General features: G+C 40.5%; 2 pseudogenes; both read left to right on the top strand.

Moving 5' to 3' along the window:
• The first annotated feature begins 3341 nt into the window (after positions 1-3341).
• On the top strand, positions 3342-12006 carry LOC110534740 (annotated as a pseudogene).
• Positions 12007-16566: 4560 nt separating this feature from the next.
• On the top strand, positions 16567-20442 carry LOC110534727 (annotated as a pseudogene).
• Positions 20443-20836: the final 394 nt, after the last annotated feature.

Raw genomic sequence — 20836 nt, 5'->3', positions numbered from 1 at the left:
CTGCGGAAAAAGAGGAGGTCAAAAGGGGGGGGTGAAATGGCTAGCTAGTTAGTGGGGTGCGCGCTAATAGCATTTCAATCGGTGACGTCATTTTCTCTGAGACCTTGAAGTAGTTGTTTCACTTGCCCTGCAAGGGCAGCGGCTTTTGTGGAGCAATAGGTAACGATGCTTCGAGGGTGACTGTTGTCAATGTGTGCAGAGGGTCCCTGGTTCGATCCCATTTAGGGGCGAGGAGAGGGACAGATGGAATACAGTTACAGGTCTGCTGTTATGAGGCCGGTTGATCGCACAACCAAATTCTCTAAAAAGACGTTGTAGGCGGCTTAATGGTAGAGACATTCAGTTATCTGGCACTAGCTCTGGTGGACATTCCTGCAGTCAGCATGCCAATTGCATGCTCCCTCAAAACTTGAGACATCTGTGGCATTTTGTTGTGTAACAAAACTGCACATTTTAGAGTGGCCCTTTATTGTCCCCAGCACAAGGTGCACCTGTGTAATGATCATGCTGTTTAATCTGTTTTTTGATATGTCACACCTGTCAGGGGGATGAATTATCTTGGCAACAAAGAAATGCTCACTAACAAGGATGTAAACACATCTGTGCCCACAATTTGAGAGAAGTAAGCTTTTTGTGCATATATAACATTTCTGGGATATTTATTTCAGCTCATGAAACATGGGACCAACACTTTACATGTTGCGTTTATATTTATGTTCAGTATACTTAGTATGTTAGCTAACTCTTCCCCTAACCTTAACCTTTTTAGCTAACCCTAACCCTAAACTTAACCTTTTAACCTAACTCCTAACCTTTTAACTCTAACCCGAACCCAGCTAATATTAGCCAGCTAACCAACGTGAACATCTAGCAACCCAAAGGTTGAGTGTTCAAATCTCACCACAGACAACTTTAGCATCTTAGCTACTTTTTAGCTACACTACATTACCAAAGGGATGTGGACACCTGCTCGTCGAACATCTCATTCCAAAATCATAGGCATGAATATGGAGTTGGTTCCCCCTTAGCTGCTATAACAACTTGCACTCTTCTGGGAAGGCAAAACCACTAGATGTTGGAACATTGCTGTTGAGAGCCGGGGACTTGCTTCCATACAGGCACAAGTGCATTAGTGATGTTGGGCACTGATGTTGGGCAATTAGGCCTGGCTCGTAGTCTGCATTCCATTTCATCCCAAAGGGTTTCGATGGGGTTGAGGTCAGTGCTCTGTGCAGGCCAGTCAAGTTCTTCCACGACAAACCATTCCTGTATGGCACTCGCTTTGTGCAGTGGTATTGTCATGCTGAAACAGGAAAAGGCCTTCTCCAAACTGTTGCCACAAAATTGGAACACAGAAAAGTCTGGAATGTAATTGTATGCTGTAGCGTTAAGATTTCCCTTCACTGGAACTAAGGGGCTTAACCCGGACCATGAAAAACATTCCCAGACCATTACTCCTCCTCCACCAAACTTTACAGTTGGACCTACGCATTCAGGCAGTTAGGTTCTCTTGGCATCCACCAAAACCCAAATTTGTCCCTCGGACTGCCAGATGGCGAAATGTGATTCATCACTCCAGAGTCCAATGGCGGCAAGCTTTACACCACTCCAGCCATCGCTTGGCATTGCACATGGTGATCTTAGGCTTGTGTGCGGCTGCTCGGCCATGGAAACCCATTTCATGAAGCTTCCGTCCAACAGTTCTTGTGCTGACATTGTTTCCAGAGGCAGTTTGGAACTCAGTAGTGACTGTTGCAAGCGAGGACCAGTGGCAATTTTAGCATGTAAGTCTTGGTGGGGCAAAAAAAACAAGTAGCATGCATGCCAGCAAGCCACTACACAGCTCTAAACAATACATTAATTGCACTATAATGGTGACAAACGGTGCCCACCAACTGTTAGGGCCTACATAAGGCCCTTAATCAGTTATGTTTATACGGGGCTACAACAAAAATGTGTACCATTGGGGGTACTCAAGGACTGGAGTTGGGAAACTCTGCTGTAGGCCTATGTCTGCATTGGCATTGCAGCCTCAAAATGAGTTCACATAGCTGATATCCTGAAAAAATAGTGACAATCAAATAAAGCTAATTGGAGAGGCATATGACTAAAATAAAAGGTCATGTTCATTTGAGAATACAACACAGAAACAGACCAATTAGAGACAGATTCCCTTCCCTTATTTATTGCAGGATTGTGATCTGTGATTAATCAACATCAACACTAGTTCACCTTGAATAATAGTTAAGTTAACAATTAAAACAAGTTTAAAACCACACTATTTCATACAATTTCAAAGTGTACTAGGAAACGAACTAATCTGTAATGGTTACATTTAAATACTGTATGTGAAATAGTATAAGAAAGCATGTAATGTAAGTACTGTAAGTATAACAGTTTCCTTGTTGCTGTGCCTGTCCTTTGCCCTCAGTCCTCCCTTGTTAATCTGCAAATGCTTCCTGTTGTTGTATCACACATCATCCCACACATTTGATCACGTACTGTATAACTCCATAAACTGGAATCACGTTTCAGTTATTTATCTTGAATGTTATTGCACCTTATCTGTTCTGAAAAATACCATGCATGTTCTGCGTGAAAAAACAAAGCAGTAAACGTCTCACTCTCTTTGAACTGGTATCTGACTGGTGTATACAGCCGCTAGTGAAAGTCTACACACTCCTCGCAGCCTTCACATTTTGCTGCATTAAATTACATCTAAAAAGAGATTAAATTAGATTTTTCCCCCTACCGATCTACACAGCCTGCTCCTCATTTTCAAAGTGAAAGAAAAAAATGATAGAACATTTTCAAAATGAAGATGCATTTATTGTGTCATTTATTGTCTTCACGCCCCAGAGTTAACACTTGGTGGGAGCACCTTTGGCAACCATTACAGTTGTGAATTATTTTGAATAAGATTCTACCAACCTCTTAAGGCAACATACTGTATATTCATTGTATTTGCCCAAATTTCTCAAGCTCAGGAAATTTGGTTGGGAATCATTGAACAGATTCACAGAACAGTCTTCTAAAACTCTGTGAAGTGGAGGTTTATGGGTATCTCGACCCAACTGGTAAGGATAAGCCCCATCCCTTAAAATTCCATTTTAATATTGTTGGAGTAAGGAATAATAAAGGTTATTATTAACTAATTCAGAGCAATCATCGACCGACTAATTAAAATGTGTAACCACGATTAGGTTGTTTCTCACAACTCTTTTTGTACTATTTTGTGCCGAAAGAACGCGGCTTTATGAGGAAAGACACCAAGTCATCAATGTGGGAATTTTTGAATGCTCAAAACACCATTAATGGAAACCTTGACAGTGATTTGGCACATGGATGCTGCCATGACCTTAAACCCCTGGTGGCAACTGGACCTGTTTAATAACTACAAAGTGTTCCACATGACCAACAGAAAGAACATGAATTATTACAGCAGACTCAATGGAGCTGAGATCCGCATCATAGATTCCCTGGATGACAACAATGACAACAACAATCCCAGGTGAACTATGGGACTTTGAGTCCAAAATAATGATATAACCTCAGATTGACTGTTTTACGCTACTCCGTACAAACAGACTTTTAGATTTACTACATCAAGAAATGTGTACCATTTTTAAACATTATTCAATGGTTCACTGTATGTTTATAAAAACATGTCACTCACTGTTGCTGCTGTTCTAAATCCGTTTCTGTGTCATCCTGCAGGTGTGCTGTTCTCTCCTCTATCCCAGCTCCCAGTGTAACAGGATGGAGGGTCGATACATCAGCGTGGTCATTCCAGGAAGAAGTGAACACCTGACCCTGTGTGAGGCGGAGGGTCACCACTGGACTGACAGATCCAGAGCATTTATTCCCATAACTTAGTCTGAAGCACAGGATACAATTTTCTGGGCTCAACATACTTAGATGTTTTATATTGTAGGTAACATTCTTTCTGTAAGATATTTTGATAGGAATATTACAGGCTATTGTCTTTTTAATTCTCAAAACCAAGTAATTAGTTAAGTCACATGCGCAAGCACACGCACACGTACTCACACATGCACGCACATATACACACACACTTGGTGATGTATAAGAGTGTGGATTGCAATTGCACCAGGACCGTAGATGTAAGGAAACATTGAACTAATTGAATAATTGACACCTACCACAAATCTAAATTAATTTAGTCATCAACTGCAGTAAAATATCTGATGTGGAATAAGTATACATGCAGTATGTTGCCTGGTTCCTGTACATGATCTTGAGATTATATGTGTAGTAATGTTAACAACTACTCTGTTACATGTTTAACACGTGTACATGTTTCCTGTTATTCCCTTCCATATCATTATATCCTGATCATTCAATTATACTGCATAGCTCCATAAATTGGAATCACGTTTTAGCTGTTTATCGCCAAGATTGCTCAGCCTTATCTATTCTGATAATAGCACGTGCTACAAATGTACATGTAGATCTAATCTAATACTAATTGGAATTGCTTTATATTCTATTGTATTTTCTGTCTTACTACAACCTTATATCAACCCTTGATTTACATAACAGTTAAAGCATACAGTTAAAGCAACAGTGTAAAGATTCAGCAGTGAATGGTATTGTAGATTTCATCAAACCTGACATTAATAACTTTTTTTTGTGGTATTGTATTTTATACAACTAAACAACTTACAGTTGAAGTCAGGAGTTTACATACACCTTAGCCAAATGCATTTAAACTCAGTTTTTCCCAATTCCTGACATTTCATCCTAGTAAACGTTCCCTGTCTTAGGTCAGTTAGGATCACCACTTTATTTTATGAATGTGAAATGTCAGAATAATAGTAGAGAGAATTATTTATTTCAGCTTTTATTTCTTTCATCACATTCCCAGTGGGTCAAAAGTTTACATACACTCAATTAGTATTTGCTAGCATTGCCTTCAACTTGTTTAACTTGGGCCAAATGTTTTGGGTAGCCTTCCACAAGCTTCCCACAATAAGTTGGGTGAATTTTGGCCCATTCCTCCTGACAGAGCTGGTGTAACTGAGTCAGGTTTGAAGGCCTCCTTGCTCGCACATGCTTTTTTAGTTCTGCCCACAAATTGTCTATAGGATTGAGGTCAGGGCTTTGTGATTACCACTCCAATACCTTGACTTTGTTGTCCTTAAGCCATTTTGCCACAACTTTGGAAATATGCTTGGGGTCATTGTCCATTTGGAAGACCCATTTGCGACCAAGCTTTAACTTCCTGACTGATGTATTGAGATGTTGCTTCAATATATCCACGTAATTTTCCTGCCTCATGATGCCATGTATTTTGTGAAGTGCAACAGTCCCTCCTGCAGCAAAGCACCCCACAACATGATGCTGCCAACCCCATGCTTCACGGTTGGGATGGTGTTCTTCAGCTTGCAAGCAGCCCCCTTTTTCCTCCAAACATAATGATGGTCATTATGGCCAAACAGTTCTATTTTTGTTTCATCAGACCAGAGGACATTTCTCCAAAAAGTATGATCTTTGTTCCCATGTGCAGTTGCAAACCGTAATCTGGCGGTTTTGGAGCAGTGGCTTCTTCCTTGCTGAGCGGCCTTTCAGGTTATGTCGATATTGGACTTGTTTAACTGTGGATATAGATACTTTTGTACCTGTTTCCTCCAGCATCTTCACAAGGTCCTTTGATGTTGTTTTGTCATTGATTCACACTTTTCGCACCAAAGTACATTCATCTCTAAGAAACAGAATGCGTCTCCTTCCTCAGTGGTATGACAGCTGCGTGGTCCCATGGTGTTGATACTTGCGAAATTGTTTGTACAGATGAACGTGGTCCCTTCAGGCGTTTGAAAATTGCTCCCAAGGATGAACCAGAGTTGTGGAGCTCTACAATTTTTTTCTGAGGTCTTGACTGAGTTCTTTTGATTTTCTCATGATGTCAAGCAAAGTGGCACTGAGTTTGAAGGTAGGCCTTGAAATACATCCACAGGTACACCTCCAATTGACTCAAATTATGTCAATTAGCCCATCAGAAGCTTCTAAAGCCATGACATCATTTTATGGAATTTTCTAAGCTGTTTAAAGGCACAGTCAACTTAGTGTATGTAAACTTCTGACCCACTGGAATTGTGATACAGTGAATGATAAGTGAAATAATCTGTCTGTAAACAATTTTTGGAAAAATTAGTTGTGTCATGCACAAAGTAGATGTCCTAACCGACTTGCCAAAACTACAGTTTGTTAACAAGAAATTTGTAGAGTGGTTGAAAAACGAGTTTTAATGACTCCAACCTAAATGAATGTAAACTCCCGACTTCAACTGTATCTATGAGGAAAGTCTATTTGCTCTTTTGTTTTACTGTACATACCTACAAAAATATAAAACAGGGAGCACTTCTTTGTAAAGAATATAAATGGCATCAGAGAACAAATGTATGCTTATGCTGGTGTAATATGGGTCTGTTTATATGCTACTGCAATGTGAGCCATGTGTTTGAGCCCAACCTGCTCTCAGAACATTTCATATCATTCTGTACGTAAATTTGAGACCTTCCATTTAGTTCACTTGGTTTGTTTTAACTTGTGGATGTCCATGAACCATTTCGTATGATATGTTACGAATTACAATTCAAATTATTTGTTACGAATTTGCCAAACTTACGATATGTTAGAAATTTGCAAAAGGTAATATATATTATGACTTTGCAAGCTGTACTACATGTTACGAATTTCAAAACGTAGTTACAAATTTCAAAATGCACTATATGTTACAAATTGTCTTACCTTATGTGTTATGAATTCTAGCTAGGTTGCTAGGTGGCTAACGTTAGCTAGCTGGCTAACGTTAGCTAGGTTAGGAGTTAGAGTTAAGGTTAGGGTTAAGTTTGGAGTTAAGTTAAAGGGTTAATGTTAGGGCTAGGGGAAGGGTTAGTTGAAGGGTCTCATATTTAAATTACTGTGCTACGTCTACTCTAAGAGAACAGGCTGCTGAGCAATGTTGTTCCACTGAATCCAGCCAGGTCACCCGTGATACAAGTCAGTATTCAACGTTTTATTTATTGTATTTTATTTAACCTTTATTTAACTAGGCAAGTCAATTAAGAGCAAATTCTTATTTACAATGACAGCCTACCAAAAGGCAAAAGGCCCCCTGTGGGGACGGGGGCTGGGATTAAAAATAAATAAATAAAATAACAATATACGACAAAATACACATCACGACAAGAGAGACAACACTACATAAAGACAGACCTAAGACAACACCATAGCATGGCAGAAAAACATGATAACACAGCATGGTAGCAACACAACAAGGCAGCATTACAACATGGTAGTAGCACAAAACATGGTACAAACATTATTGGGCACAGACAACAGCACAAAGGGCAAGAAGGCAGAGACAACAATACATCACACAAAGCAGCCACAACTGTCAGTAAGAGTGTCCATGATTGAGTCTTTGAATGAAGTACAGGCACATTGCAGATTCAGACAACGTTCATCCATGTCTAAGGACATCGGGAGATAATGTGGACACCGACCACTAGGAGCAGCAGTGAGCGCTGTTACCTTCAATTAGCGTTCAGTTGTGCTAGGGAAAGGTGGATAGAGATGGCAGATAGGCATAAGCATCTGCCTCTAATTGGCCAAAGGTTGCAAGTTGAAATCCAGTGAGAGAAAGCTGTTTTTGAGCTTTATGTGTGAAGCCTATCCCAAACCTTAACCCTTACTTGAACCATTCTGAGTTAATGACTAACCTTAAGATTTTGGAGCTAATGCCTAAACTTTACCCTATCCTTAAACATTCTGAGTTAATGCCTAAATTTAGCCTTAAACACTTAAAAATGTTATGTTTGCAACAACTTAAAAATGTGATGTTTGAGAAACATGGATGAACGTCTAATTTTGACGTGAGACTGTGAAAGTTAGTTGTCTGAATCTGCAATGTGCCTGAACCTCTGTATATCTTGCCACAATATCAGTACATTGGCTTGTTATGTTTCCACTCCAGGAGGATGAGACAGGCCATGTTCTTTCTCTTGCTGGCTCTTCTAGTAACACCATCTGGTGCCATTGTTCCAAGTAAACACTTCCTTTTGTTGTTATCTCTAGATATATGATGCCCTTTAGATTGGCAGGTCTTGTTGTCATTTATACAATTATAACCACACATTATTCTGTCTCATGTGCACCATTAAAATGCTCCCCTGCAGTCAAACAATTTTATCCTCCTGCAGAAAATCTTGCCTTGTGGGGAAAAGCTACACAGTCAGACCTTGTCGATAACCCATATAACGGTTGGAGTCATGCCTCTAATGCCATTGACGGGAACCGCGATTCACATTTTTATCATGGGTCTTGCACTCACACTGACAGTCAGACTAACCCCTGGTGGAGAGTGGACCTGCTTGATACCTACAGTGCCTTGCGAAAGTATTCGGCCCCCTTGAACTTTGCGACCTTTTGCAACATTTCAGGCTTCAAACATAAAGATATAAAACTGTATTTTTTTGTGAAGAATCAACAACAAGTGGGACACAATCATGAAGTGGAACGACATTTATTGGATATTTCAAACTTTTTTAACAAATCAAAAACTGAAAAATTGGGCGTGCCCAATTATTCAGTCTCTTTACTTTCAGTGCAGCAAACTCTCTCCAGAAGTTCAGTGAGGATCTCTGAATGATCCAATGTTGACCTAAATGACTAATGATGATAAATACAATCCAAGTCTCCGTATAAATGCACCTGCACTGTGATAGTCTCAGAGGTCCGTTAAAAGCGCAGAGAGCATCATGAAGAACAAGGAACACACCAGGCAGGTCCGAGATACTGTTGTGAAGAAGTTTAAAGCCGGATTTGGATACAAAAAGATTTCCCAAGCTTTAAACATCCCAAGGAGCACTGTGCAAGCGATAATATTGAAATGGAAGGAGTATCAGACCACTGCAAATCTACCAAGACCTGGCCGTCCCTCTAAACTTTCAGCTCATACAAGGAGAAGACTGATCAGAGATGCAGCCAAGAGGCCCATGATCACTCTGGATGAACTGCAGAGATCTACAGCTGAGGTGGGAGACTCTGTCCATAGGACAACAATCAGTTGTATATTGCACAAATCTGGCCTTTATGGAAGAGTGGCAAGAAGAAAGCCATTTCTTAAAGATATCCATAAAAAGTGTTGTTTAAAGTTTGCCACAAGCCACCTGGGAGACACACCAAACATGTGGAAGAAGGTGCTCTGGTCAGATGAAACCAAAATTGAACTTTTTGGCAACAATGCAAAACGTTATGTTTGGCGTAAAAGCAACACAACTGAACACACCATCCCCACTGTCAAACATGGTGGTGGCAGCATCATGGTTTGGGCCTGCTTTTCTTCAGCAGGGACAGGGAAGATGGTTAAAATTGATGGGAAGATGGATGGAGCCAAATACAGGACCATTCTGGAAGAAAACCTGATGGAGTCTGCAAAAGACCTGAGACTGGGACGGAGATTTGTCTTCCAACAAGACAATGATCCAAAACATAAAGCAAAATCTACAATGGAATGGTTCAAAAATAAACATATCCAGGTGTTAGAATGGCCAAGTCAAAGTCCAGACCTGAATCCAATCGAGAATCTGTGGAAAGAACTGAAAACTGCTGTTCACAAATGCTCTCCATCCAACCTCACTGAGCTCGAGCTGTTTTGCAAGGAGGAATGGGAAAAAAATTCAGTCTCTCGATGTGCAAAACTGATAGAGACATACCCCAAGCGACTTACAGCTGTAATCGCAGCAAAAGGTGGCGCTACAAAGTATTAACTTAAGGGGGCTGAATAATTTTGCACGCCCAATTTTTCAGTTTTTGATCTGTTAAAAAAGTTTGAAATATCAAATAAATGTCGTTCCACTTCATGATTGTGTCCCACTTGTTGTTGATTCTTCACAAAAAAATACAGTTTTATATCTTTATGTTTGAAGCCTGAAATGTGGCAAAAGGTTGCAAAGTTCAAGGGGGCCGAATACTTTCGCAAGGCACTGTACATAGTCACCTCCGTCACCATCACCAACAGAGGGGACTGCTGCCACACAAATATCAACGGTGCTAAATTCGTAATTGGGAAATCCTTACAGGATAATGGCATTCACAACACACTGTAAGATCACAAATACTTTCATTTTTTTTTTAAAATTCAAATATTATTGCAATTGTAGATAAAACTCACTCTCACTCATTCTCTCTCACTTTCTTCTAGAGCTGGGGTGATTACCTCCATTCCAGCAGGTAGATCTCTCACTCTGAGTTGGAACAAAGGTATTGAAGGACGTTATGTGGCTGTGGTTCTACCAAAGACGAGCACTCTAGTACTCTGTGAAGTGGAGGTTTATGGGTACCTCGCCCCAACTGGTAAGGATAAGTAAGACTATCACTCTTATAGGTTATTATTATCATTACCAGTAATCAATATTCAGAGCATTAGTTTAACATCTACTTGGAAATATAGAAAACTTTGGTAACATTTGCCTGGTGGCACCTATAGACATGCTGAAATCCCTACAACTATTTTGCCCTGCGCTATCCAGGAAAGAATGTGGCTCTACGGGGAAAAGCCACCCAGTCGTCATTGCATGGGTTTGGGTTTGCTTACAATGCCATTGATGGGAACCGTGACAATGCTATGGAACATGGCTCCTGCACTCACACTTCTGGTGACCTTAACCCCTGGTGGCGATTGGACCTGCTTAATACCTACAAAGTGTTCTCCATCACCATCACCAACAGAAATAATCTTTCTTATTCCAGCAGACTGAATGGTGCTGAGATCCGTATTGGAGACTCCTTGGACGACAACAATGGCAACAACAATCCCAGGTAAATCTCGGAAACCCAGAACTAAAATCTTGCGTAATTGTGTTAGATGCTCAATTAGGTTTTATTAAGAGGAGATTTATGGAAATATATTCTGGTTAGACTAGAAAAGGACTAAAACCCCCCTAATCGGAAAGCCTCAACCTAGCCTCCCCACTTCCGAAAACTTTTAGCTTGAAATAATGTTTTGAAATCATCGCTTGAAATCCCCCCACCACCTTAACCCAATCCTGATACGTCCAAATAAACAGTGACAGAAAACCAAAGCACCAGAAATACCGTTGGTCGTTAGTTGTCATATCCTGGACTCTTATGACAGACATCACAATACCTTATGTCACGTAGTCTGTTCGCGAGATGGTTAATCCCAGGTGAACTATGTGACTATCAGTCCATACTAACGATATAACCTCGGACTGTTTCACGTTACTCTGTGCACACTGACTTTTAGATTTACTACATCAAGTAATGTGCACAGTTGTCAATATCATTGAATGGCTCACTGTAGGCGCTGTGTAAAATGTGTCACTTTGTTACTGCTGTACTAAATCCGTTTCTACTTCATCCTGCAGGTGTGCTGTGATCTCCGCTTATCCAGCACCTTCAAGTGTAACGTGGTCATTCCAGGAAGGAAGGAGTACCTGACCCTGTGTGAGGTGGAGGTCTATGGGTCACCACTGGACTGACAGATCCAGAACATTTATTCCTAAAACTGAACGTGAAGCGCAGGACACACTGTTTTGTGGGCTTAATATGCTTAGATAACTTATATGTAGGTAACATTCTCTCTGTAAGGAAAAGCCATGTTGAAATTCATTTAACAGTTTAGCTTTATAATTTCACATGGTAAATATAGGTATATTGAGTACATTCATTTAGATCTGTTTTATTGTAACTGTACATACTGTAACGGCTCCTAACATTGTACTGTATTGTATGTTAATGTATTTGGAGGAGATAAAGGGTAACACAACACGTACGGTTCAGAGTAATTTCTTAATGTCATCTAGAAAGCAATGATCAAATATATTTTGATAGGAATATTATGGCCTGTGATATGTCTATTCACGTGGGTTTCATGAACACGTCAGTAGCTATAACAATTAAATAATGATGAGACGGGAGATGGGAATCAATTCAACCATTTATCTAGAATGTGCACATCTCATACAATGCAATACCCATGATACTCTGTGCATACAATTATGGAAAGTAGGTGCTACAAAAGGTATAACCATAGTTGATAACAATGTCTTTAAGAATTCTCAAAACCAAGTTGTTGCTGCACGTGCACAAGCTCACGCACACATACACACGCGCACTTGGTTATGTCACATTGTGGATTGCAATTGCACCAGGTCCACAGATGTAAGGAAAGTTGCATTTCTTGAACCTTATCTAGGCTGATTACACAACGTGTGGCACATTTTAAAGTACAGATACCCCCCAAAACTACTTAAGTAGTACATGAAAGTATTTTACTTAAGTACTTTGCACCACTGAATATTAACACTGACTGTGTTAAAAATGAAGATTTGTCAATATTAATATATATATTTATTTTTAATTTTTTTTTTACCTTTATTTAACTAGACAAGTCAGTTAAGAACAAATTCTTATTTACAATGATGGCCTACACCGGCCAAATCCGGTGCGCCACTCGGGATGGGTATACAGATGCATGCATTCAAAAGTCACCACTGAGTGGTGCAGCTGAGAAAATAAATGATCCACTCCACTAGTCTGTTTTTGCCTCTATTAACAGGAATCAAGGTAAGACCCAAATGCAGACTGTGTGAAGTAACAATGTTTATTATAATCACAGGGGCAAGCAAACGACAGGTCAAGGCAGACAGGGGTCGATAATCCAGAGCAGAGGCCAATGTACCAGACGGCAGGCCGGCTCAGGGTCAGAGACAAGAAAAAGAGCGACTTGTGGGGAAAATAAGGCGCTGAGACAAACCACTGGTAGGCTTGAAAAAACAAGATGAACTGACAACAGACAGACAGAAAACACAGGTATAAGTACACAGGGGATAATGGGGAAGATGGGCGACACCTGGAGGGGGTGGAGACAAGCACAAGGACAGGTGAAACTGATCAGGGCGTGAGATCTATTCTGTAGATTACCACTGTGATATGCTGATTTAGTTTTTCATCATATTACATTTTGTTCCCTTACCACAACCACAGTGATAACCTTAGCTTTTATGAAAATAAAAAGAGATTTATGGAAAATGTTGTCACACAAAAGGGTCAACTTTGTATTTCTAAATGTTTTACCCAGTTATCACTGCACACACTTCTGGTTTTCTGAACCTGGAAGCTGCTACCTGTGAGGAAAGCTTATAAGTTCATAGCAGGTTTCTAAAATGTTATATGACACAATGTATTTGTATTTACTTATTACAACATCAATGTGGGTTTGATGGAATTGAATACTGTGTCTGTATATGAGCTGCACTGTCAGGGCCCAGGGGCATATTTTAAAAATCATTACATAGGTTATTGTTAGATGATTGCAAACAAACTTCCTGCTTGGCATCACCCTGCAAGAAAGTTTGTCACATTAATAATATACGATAGCTGCAGCACAGGCATTTTGAAAAGTAACTTTTGAATGCATGCATCTGTATACCAATTATCTTGTTACAGTATCTATACTCTCTATTGTGTGTTTCCAGTCCAGGATGACGAGACAGGCCGCAGTCTTCCTCTTGCTGGCTCTTCTAGGAATGCCTACTGGTGCCATTGTTCCAAGCAAATACGTTCTCTAGTTATTTTTTGAGATACAGTATGATGCACTTTAGATTGACAAAGGCCTGTCATTGTCAAAGTAAGAGACATATCAGTTCACAAGTAGCCAAGAGTACAGTGGCCTCTCACGCCCTGACCATAGAGAGCCATTGTTTCTCTATGGTGTAGTAGGTCAGGGCGTGACTCTAGTATATCTATGTCTATGTTGTGTTCTAGTTTCTTTTTCTATGTTGGTGTTTTGAATGATTCCCAATTAGAGGCAGCTGGTAATCGTTGTCTCTAATTGGGGATCACATTTAGGTAGTTATTTTTCCCACCTGTGTTTGTGGGATCTTGTTTATGTGTAGTTGCATGTGAACACTCAATTGTCTTCATGTTTCGGTCATTCTTTATTGTGTTTGTGCGTTTCACTAAATAAACATGTGGAAACCATATCACGCTGCACCTTGGTCCGATAATTCTTACGACGAACGTGACAGGGCCGTATGTATCAATCTTTTCAGTGTAGGAGTGCTGGTCTAAGATCAGGTTCCCACTGTCCATGTAATCGTAATCATTTTGATCTAAAAGGACGGATTATAAATCAGCACTCCTACTCTGAGCAGGTGTCACTGGTGTCAGCATAGATAGCATATGAACACGCCATGAGCAACGGCAAAATGTGTAGAATAGCAGGAAATTAGCTTTAAAACTGCAAGATTTTCTTTCATACTAATGGCAAAATGTGTAGAATTGTAGGAAATTAGCTTTAAAATTGCAATGTTTTTTCATGACAAAATGTGTACCCATAACACGATGCAGCCAACACTATGCTGGAATATTTGGAGAGTGGTACTGTGTTGTATTGGATTTTGCCCCAAACATAACACTTTGTATTCAGGACAGAAAGTTAATTACTTTGCCACATTTTTCACAGTGTTATTTACTGCCTTGATGCAAACAGGATGAATGGAATTTATGTTGGATTTTTAAAATTCTGTACAGGCATCCTTCTTTTCACTCTGTCAATTAGGTTCGTATTGTGGAGTAACTACAATGTTGTTGATCCATTCTCAGTTTTCTCCTATCATAGCCATTCAACTCTGTCACTGTTTTAAAGTCACCATTGGCCTCATGGTGAAATCCCTGAGCGGTATCCTTCCCCTTTGGCAACTGAGTTAGGAAGGACACCTGTATCTTTGTAGCGACTGGGTGTATTGATACATCATCCAAAGTGTAATTAATAACTTCACCATGCTCAAAATGATGTTGTTTTTTTTTTACCAATCTACCAATAGGTGCCCTTGTTTGCCAGTCTTTGTAAAACCTCCCTGGTCTTTGTGGTTGAATCTGTGTTTGAAATTCACTGCTCGACTGAGGGACCTTACAGATAATTGTATGTGTGGGGTGCAGAGTTAAGGTAGTCCTTCAAAATCATGTTGAACACTATTAATGATGAATGATAAGAGTCCATCTGCGCTCTTTTAAGGTCTGCACTACTGAATAGTGTCTGTTCCAGGTGTGTAGTAGTCAAAATAAGAATCTTGGAGGAGATGGAGTCCCACACACGGTCGAAAAAATGAATACATCCAAAACTGAGGCTTGAGTGCAAAATTAAGATGTTTATTAGAACACTACGGTGTCCAAAAAAATCATAATGCAAGAAAGTGCATAAATAAAAGGTGAAAACAAAATCGTTGGCACACACACCTGGTTTCTATTACAATTATAATTACACATGTCACATGATCAAGAAAACATATCAGAAAATCTATAAATCAGTACCTACTACAGTAGAATGCATGATCTACATTATATATAAATATAAGTGGAAAGAGAGATATCATCAATTATCACTTTTACATATACCATGTGAACATTTCCTCAGAATAAATAACACAGGATTGTAAGACTATATAATGGGTGATTTAGGGTAATTGGGTGTATCCCTAATTTACTCAAGTGTTTCCATTATTTTGGCGGTTATCTATACAAAACACCTTCATGAAACCAGTCATAACAGCTTTATAAGTGATGCAGTGTCCTTCATTACAACAGTCATAACACATTTATTCAACATAATTCGTAAGACATTTTCTGAATAAAAGACCCCTCGAATATCTCTTTATTCATCAGTTCACGGAAATTAATATTTCTACTGTAACAGTACCCAACCCCCTGACACACTATTCACAGAATATTCTGGAAGCACCGGGTAAGCCTCAGAGCATTGCCCAGGTAGCAGTGAAGGGGTTTATATGCCTTGCTCAAGGCCATAATGACAGCAAGGCAATTGTGTGTCAAAATCAACTCCTGGAGCATGTGTCTAATGATTTCTGTTATTACTTTGTTAAACACCTAGACAACCAGGTGAGTGGAGTTCCTAACTAATCAATTATTTTAATTGATTAATGAAGGAAGGCCCCAAAACCCGCAGACACTCTGCCCTCCAGGAATTGGGTTTAACACCCCTGCTTTAGGGGTTGCAGTCAGACCTGGGTGTAAATAGTACATGTCAAATGATTGAGCTTGCCTGGCACAGTGGAACCATTGGAATAGTCCCAAAAGTGCAAACCCTGAAAGATTTCAAATGCTATTTGATCTCAGGTCTGGAAGGCACCAGAGCAATTGATGTTATTGTAATGTGTTGAGTAACCTTGACCAAGACATGAGAACTTGCATTAGCTCCACAAGCTAATGCCCTGGAATTGTGGTGTGCAGGACTAACCCAGTCAGTAATATCAACAACCATCCAGCTCACTCCCACTAGATTTTTCTACTAAAATAACTTGTAATGAAAATGTCTATATTTTTAAGGTTCTTGATGTTGAATAAATGTGTTATGAAGGTTGTTATGAATGAAACTGCAACATTGACGAAAGGGTCATGAACGGTTTCATGAAGGTGTTATGAATGCATTATGTATACCACCTTCATATAAAGTGTTACCGTTACTATACAGTGTTGCACAGATATTTCTGAACAGGAATGAATGTGGTGATGACAGGAAAGGCCACCCAGTCATCATGGTATGGGTGTTGGGTTTGCTAACAATGCCTTCGATGGGAACCGAAATGGTTTTCATGGCGATGGTTCCTGCACCCACACCAAAGCCAACTATAACCCCTGGTGGAGACTGGACCTCCTGAAGACCTACAAAGTGTTCTCTATCATCATCACTAACACAGTGGACAGTGTTCCCAACAGACTGAATTGAGCTGCGATCCGCATCGGAGACTCTCTGAACTGCAACATTGGCAACAACAATCCCAGGGGAACAAAAGTGTAAAGCCCTTTACACAGAGGGTTCTACACTGAACCTAAAAGAGTTATACCTGGAACCAATAAGCGTTCTAACTGACTCAATCTGCAACAGTCGGTAAAGTCTTAAATTGGTTAGTGCTAAAGTGTGTAATTCACATATGACAGGGTGAAAACCGTGTCATATTTTTTGGGGGGATTTATTTCACCTTTATTTAACCAGGTAGGCTAGTTGAGAACACGTTCTCATTTGCAACTGCGACCTGGCCAAGATAAAGCATAGCAGTGTGAACAGACAACAGAGTTACACATGGAGTAAACGATTAACAAGTCAATAATACAGTAGAAAAAAGGAGAGTCTACATACATTGTGTGCAAAAGGCATGAGGTGGTAGGCGAATAATTACAATTTTGCAGATTAACACTGGAGTGATAAATGATCAGATGGTCATGTACAGGTAGAGATTTTGGTGTGCAAAAGAGCAGAAAAGTAAATAAATAAAAACAGTATGGGGATGAGGTAGGTAAAAATGGGTGGGCTATTTACCGATAGACTATGTACAGCTGCAGCGATCGGTTAGCTGCTCAGATAGCAGATGTTTAAAGTTGGTGAGGGAGATAAAAGTCTCCAACTTCAGCGATTTTTGCAATTCGTTCCAATCACAGACAGCAGAGAACTGGAACGAAAGGTGGCCAAATGAGGTGTTGGCTTTAGGGATGATCAGTGAGATACACCTGCTGGAGCGCGTGTTACGGGTGGGTGATGCCATCGTGACCAGTGAACTGAGATAAGGCGGAGCTTTACCGAGCATGGACTTGTAGATGACCTGGAGCCAGTGGGTCTGGCGACGAATATGTAGCGAGGGCCAGCCGACTAGAGCATACAGGTCGCAGTGGTGAGTGGTATAAGGTGCTTTAGTGACAAAACGGATGGCACTGTGATAAACTGCATCCAGTTGAGTAGAGTGTTGTAAGCAATTTTGTAGATGACATCGCCGAAGTCGAGGATCGGTAGGATAGTCAGTTTTACTAGGGTAAGTTTGGCGGCGTGAGTGAAGGAGGCTTTGTTGCGGAATAGAAAGCCGACTCTAGATTTGATTTTCGATTGGAGATGTTTGATATGAGTCTGGAAGGAGAGTTTACAGTCTAGCCAGACACCTGGGTACTTATAGATGTCCACATATTCAAGGTCGGAACCATCCAGGGTGGTGATGCTAGTCAGGCGTGCGGGTGCAGGAAGCGAACAGTTGAAAAGCATGCATTTGGTTTTACTAGCGTTTAAGAGCAGTTGGAGGCCACGGAAGGAGTGTTGTATGGCATTGAAGCTCGTTTGGAGGTTAGATAGCACAGTGTCCAAGGACGGGCCGGAAGTATATAGAATGGTGTCGTCTGCGTAGAGGTGGATCAGGGATTCGCCCGCAGCAAGAGCAACATCATTGATATATACAGAGAAAAGAGTCGGCCCGAGAATTGAACCCTGTGGCACCCCCATAGAGACTGCCAGAGGACCAGACAGCATGCCCTCCGATTTGACACACTGAACTCTGTCTGCAAAGTAGTTGGTGAACCAGGCAAGGCAGTCATCAGAAAAACCGGGGCTACTGAGTCTGCCGATAAGAATATGGTGATTGACAGAGTCGAAAGCCTTTGCTGCAGTAACTTATCAGTATGTTTGATTGTGCAGGTGTGCTGTGATCTCTATACCTGGGGGCTTCTCCAGCACCTTCCAGTGTAACGGGATGGAGGGTCGACACGTCAACGTGGTCATTCCAGGAAGAAGTGAACACCTGACCCTGTGTGAGGTGGAGGGTCACCACTGGACTGACAGATCCAGAGCATTTATTACCAATCATGTAATCTGGAGCACAGGATACACTGTTTTCTGGACTTGAAATATTGTGTATATTGTAGGTAACATTCTCTATGTGTATGAAAAATCCATGTTTAAATTCATTGACAGGCAAGTTTTTTTATTTCACTCTGTAAATATTGTCATGTTGAGTACATTCATTTAGCTATGTTTTCTTAGAACTGTACATGCTGCAATTGCCCCTATCCTTGTGCTATTGTATGTTAATGTACTTGGAGAAGATAAAAGTGAAACACAACACGTACGTTTTAGAAGCATTTCTTTATGCGTTCTAGAAAACAATGAACAATGGTATTTTAATAGAAATATTATGGCATATGTGTTATGGGTTTCATAACCACATCTGTGTAATAATTCAATGATGAGATGGGAGGCAGGAATCAGATCAACCATTTATCTAGAACATGAACATCTCATAAAAAACATACACGCACGTGGTTATGTAATAATGTGCTTTGCAATTGCACCAGGCCCGCAGTTGTAAGGAAACATTTATTTTATCATTTTTTTTCAGAGGGGGGTGTCATGACGTTGCCCTCTTTGGGTACAGCAAGCCCCATCCCCCTCTCCTACACCCAGGCTGCTGTGCTCAGAGGTTGTACATTCCTGGAGGAGATTATCTCCTCATGGCCACAGTATAGAGACAGAGTGAATTTTCATAGAGAACAAAGGAATTTCTTCCAACTCACAGAACTTGAGGTCCGAACAACATTTATGTTCCGTAGAAGGTTTAAAAGATCGGTGAAGAATCCAGCTACGAACTGGTCCGGTTGGTACAATTTGGTGAAACTCATGGGAGACAATACGGCCACATTACCATAACGCTTGTTACGAATCCCTTTTGCCCCGACTATCTAGGGGGGGGATGGTAATGAGACCCGTAACATAACTCATGCAAATTATAATAGTGACAAAGTAAAAGTGTGAACGAAATAACCACGACAACTGAAATTTACCGTCAAACTCAAGGTTTATTTATAAACACACGGTAATGGGGGGAGCAGGAAAAGGGGCTGAGCTGGACCCAAGGAAAGAAACAATAAGTATTCAAAACACCCCTAAGCTAGACTAGCCCATTTTAACAACAGCTAACTAACTAACCAAAAATACAGTGGGTGGTCCGCCCAGTTCTAACTAGTGTATTTAACAAAGTCTACCTACGGGTAGTGTATGCCCATGGGCGACTTGTCTTGGTTTCCCCTTTTCCCACCAGCAACAAACAAACACCATAACCAAAAACAATACTCACAGGTGATGACAAAGTGATATGGAGGTGCTCAAACAAAAGCGAGGTTAATACACAAAGAGAGTGAAACAGAGAGATTGAGCTCTAGAGCAAACAACTGATGGGGTTTTTAAACCAAGAGAAAGGAACTGTGATAGGGTAGGAAACAGGAGGAGGTGTGTCTTCTGATTGATGATTGATTGTTGACTGATTGGGGAGTGATGATTTTCACCTGTGAGGGGAGAAGGAGAGAAAACAACACAGGATACACACACACACAGGATACCCACAGGATACTTGTATCCGTAACAACGCTGTTTATATAATAGCCTCAAGTATGAGGTTTACATCTAATTGTTGTATAAGATGAATGAGTGAGGATGATACTGTTTGTAAAATTGTGTAATGTGATTTTGGACTGTTTAATGAAGGAAACTCCAATTCCCTAAAAAGTTTCACTAAGTCCTTGGCAAGCCCCCAGGGGTACAGACAGGACCGGGCGTCATGAGACAGCCCTTTTCGATGTTCCGAATAAAAACCCCACTTTGAGAATTTCTCAACAGACCAATTACGAGAGGACAAAGGTTGCAGACCAGACTGCTAAATCTTTTAACCATCCCACGTGGTTAAACTCTCAGACTATCGATACCGACAGAATAAGAACAAGTCTTTGATATTAATTACTAGTCTGCAGCTAGGAATTCGGTATCATTGAACGCGAAGACCGACAACCACTGAAACATCTATCCATAACGACATGAATGAATGTCACTCTGAACTGTCCATTCTAACCACGACAGAGAGGGCGGACAAACTCTCCAACAGAAACAAACTTTTCAACAGAGACCCCGACGACACACTGAGCGTAAATATATATATTGATTGCAATTGTTCCAGAATGA

Source organism: Oncorhynchus mykiss, chromosome 2, assembly GCF_013265735.2.
Source record: "Oncorhynchus mykiss isolate Arlee chromosome 2, USDA_OmykA_1.1, whole genome shotgun sequence".
Classification (NCBI taxonomy): domain Eukaryota; kingdom Metazoa; phylum Chordata; class Actinopteri; order Salmoniformes; family Salmonidae; genus Oncorhynchus; species Oncorhynchus mykiss.
Note: the sequence above shows the minus strand (reverse complement) of the source record. Positions and strands in the feature narration are given on the sequence as shown.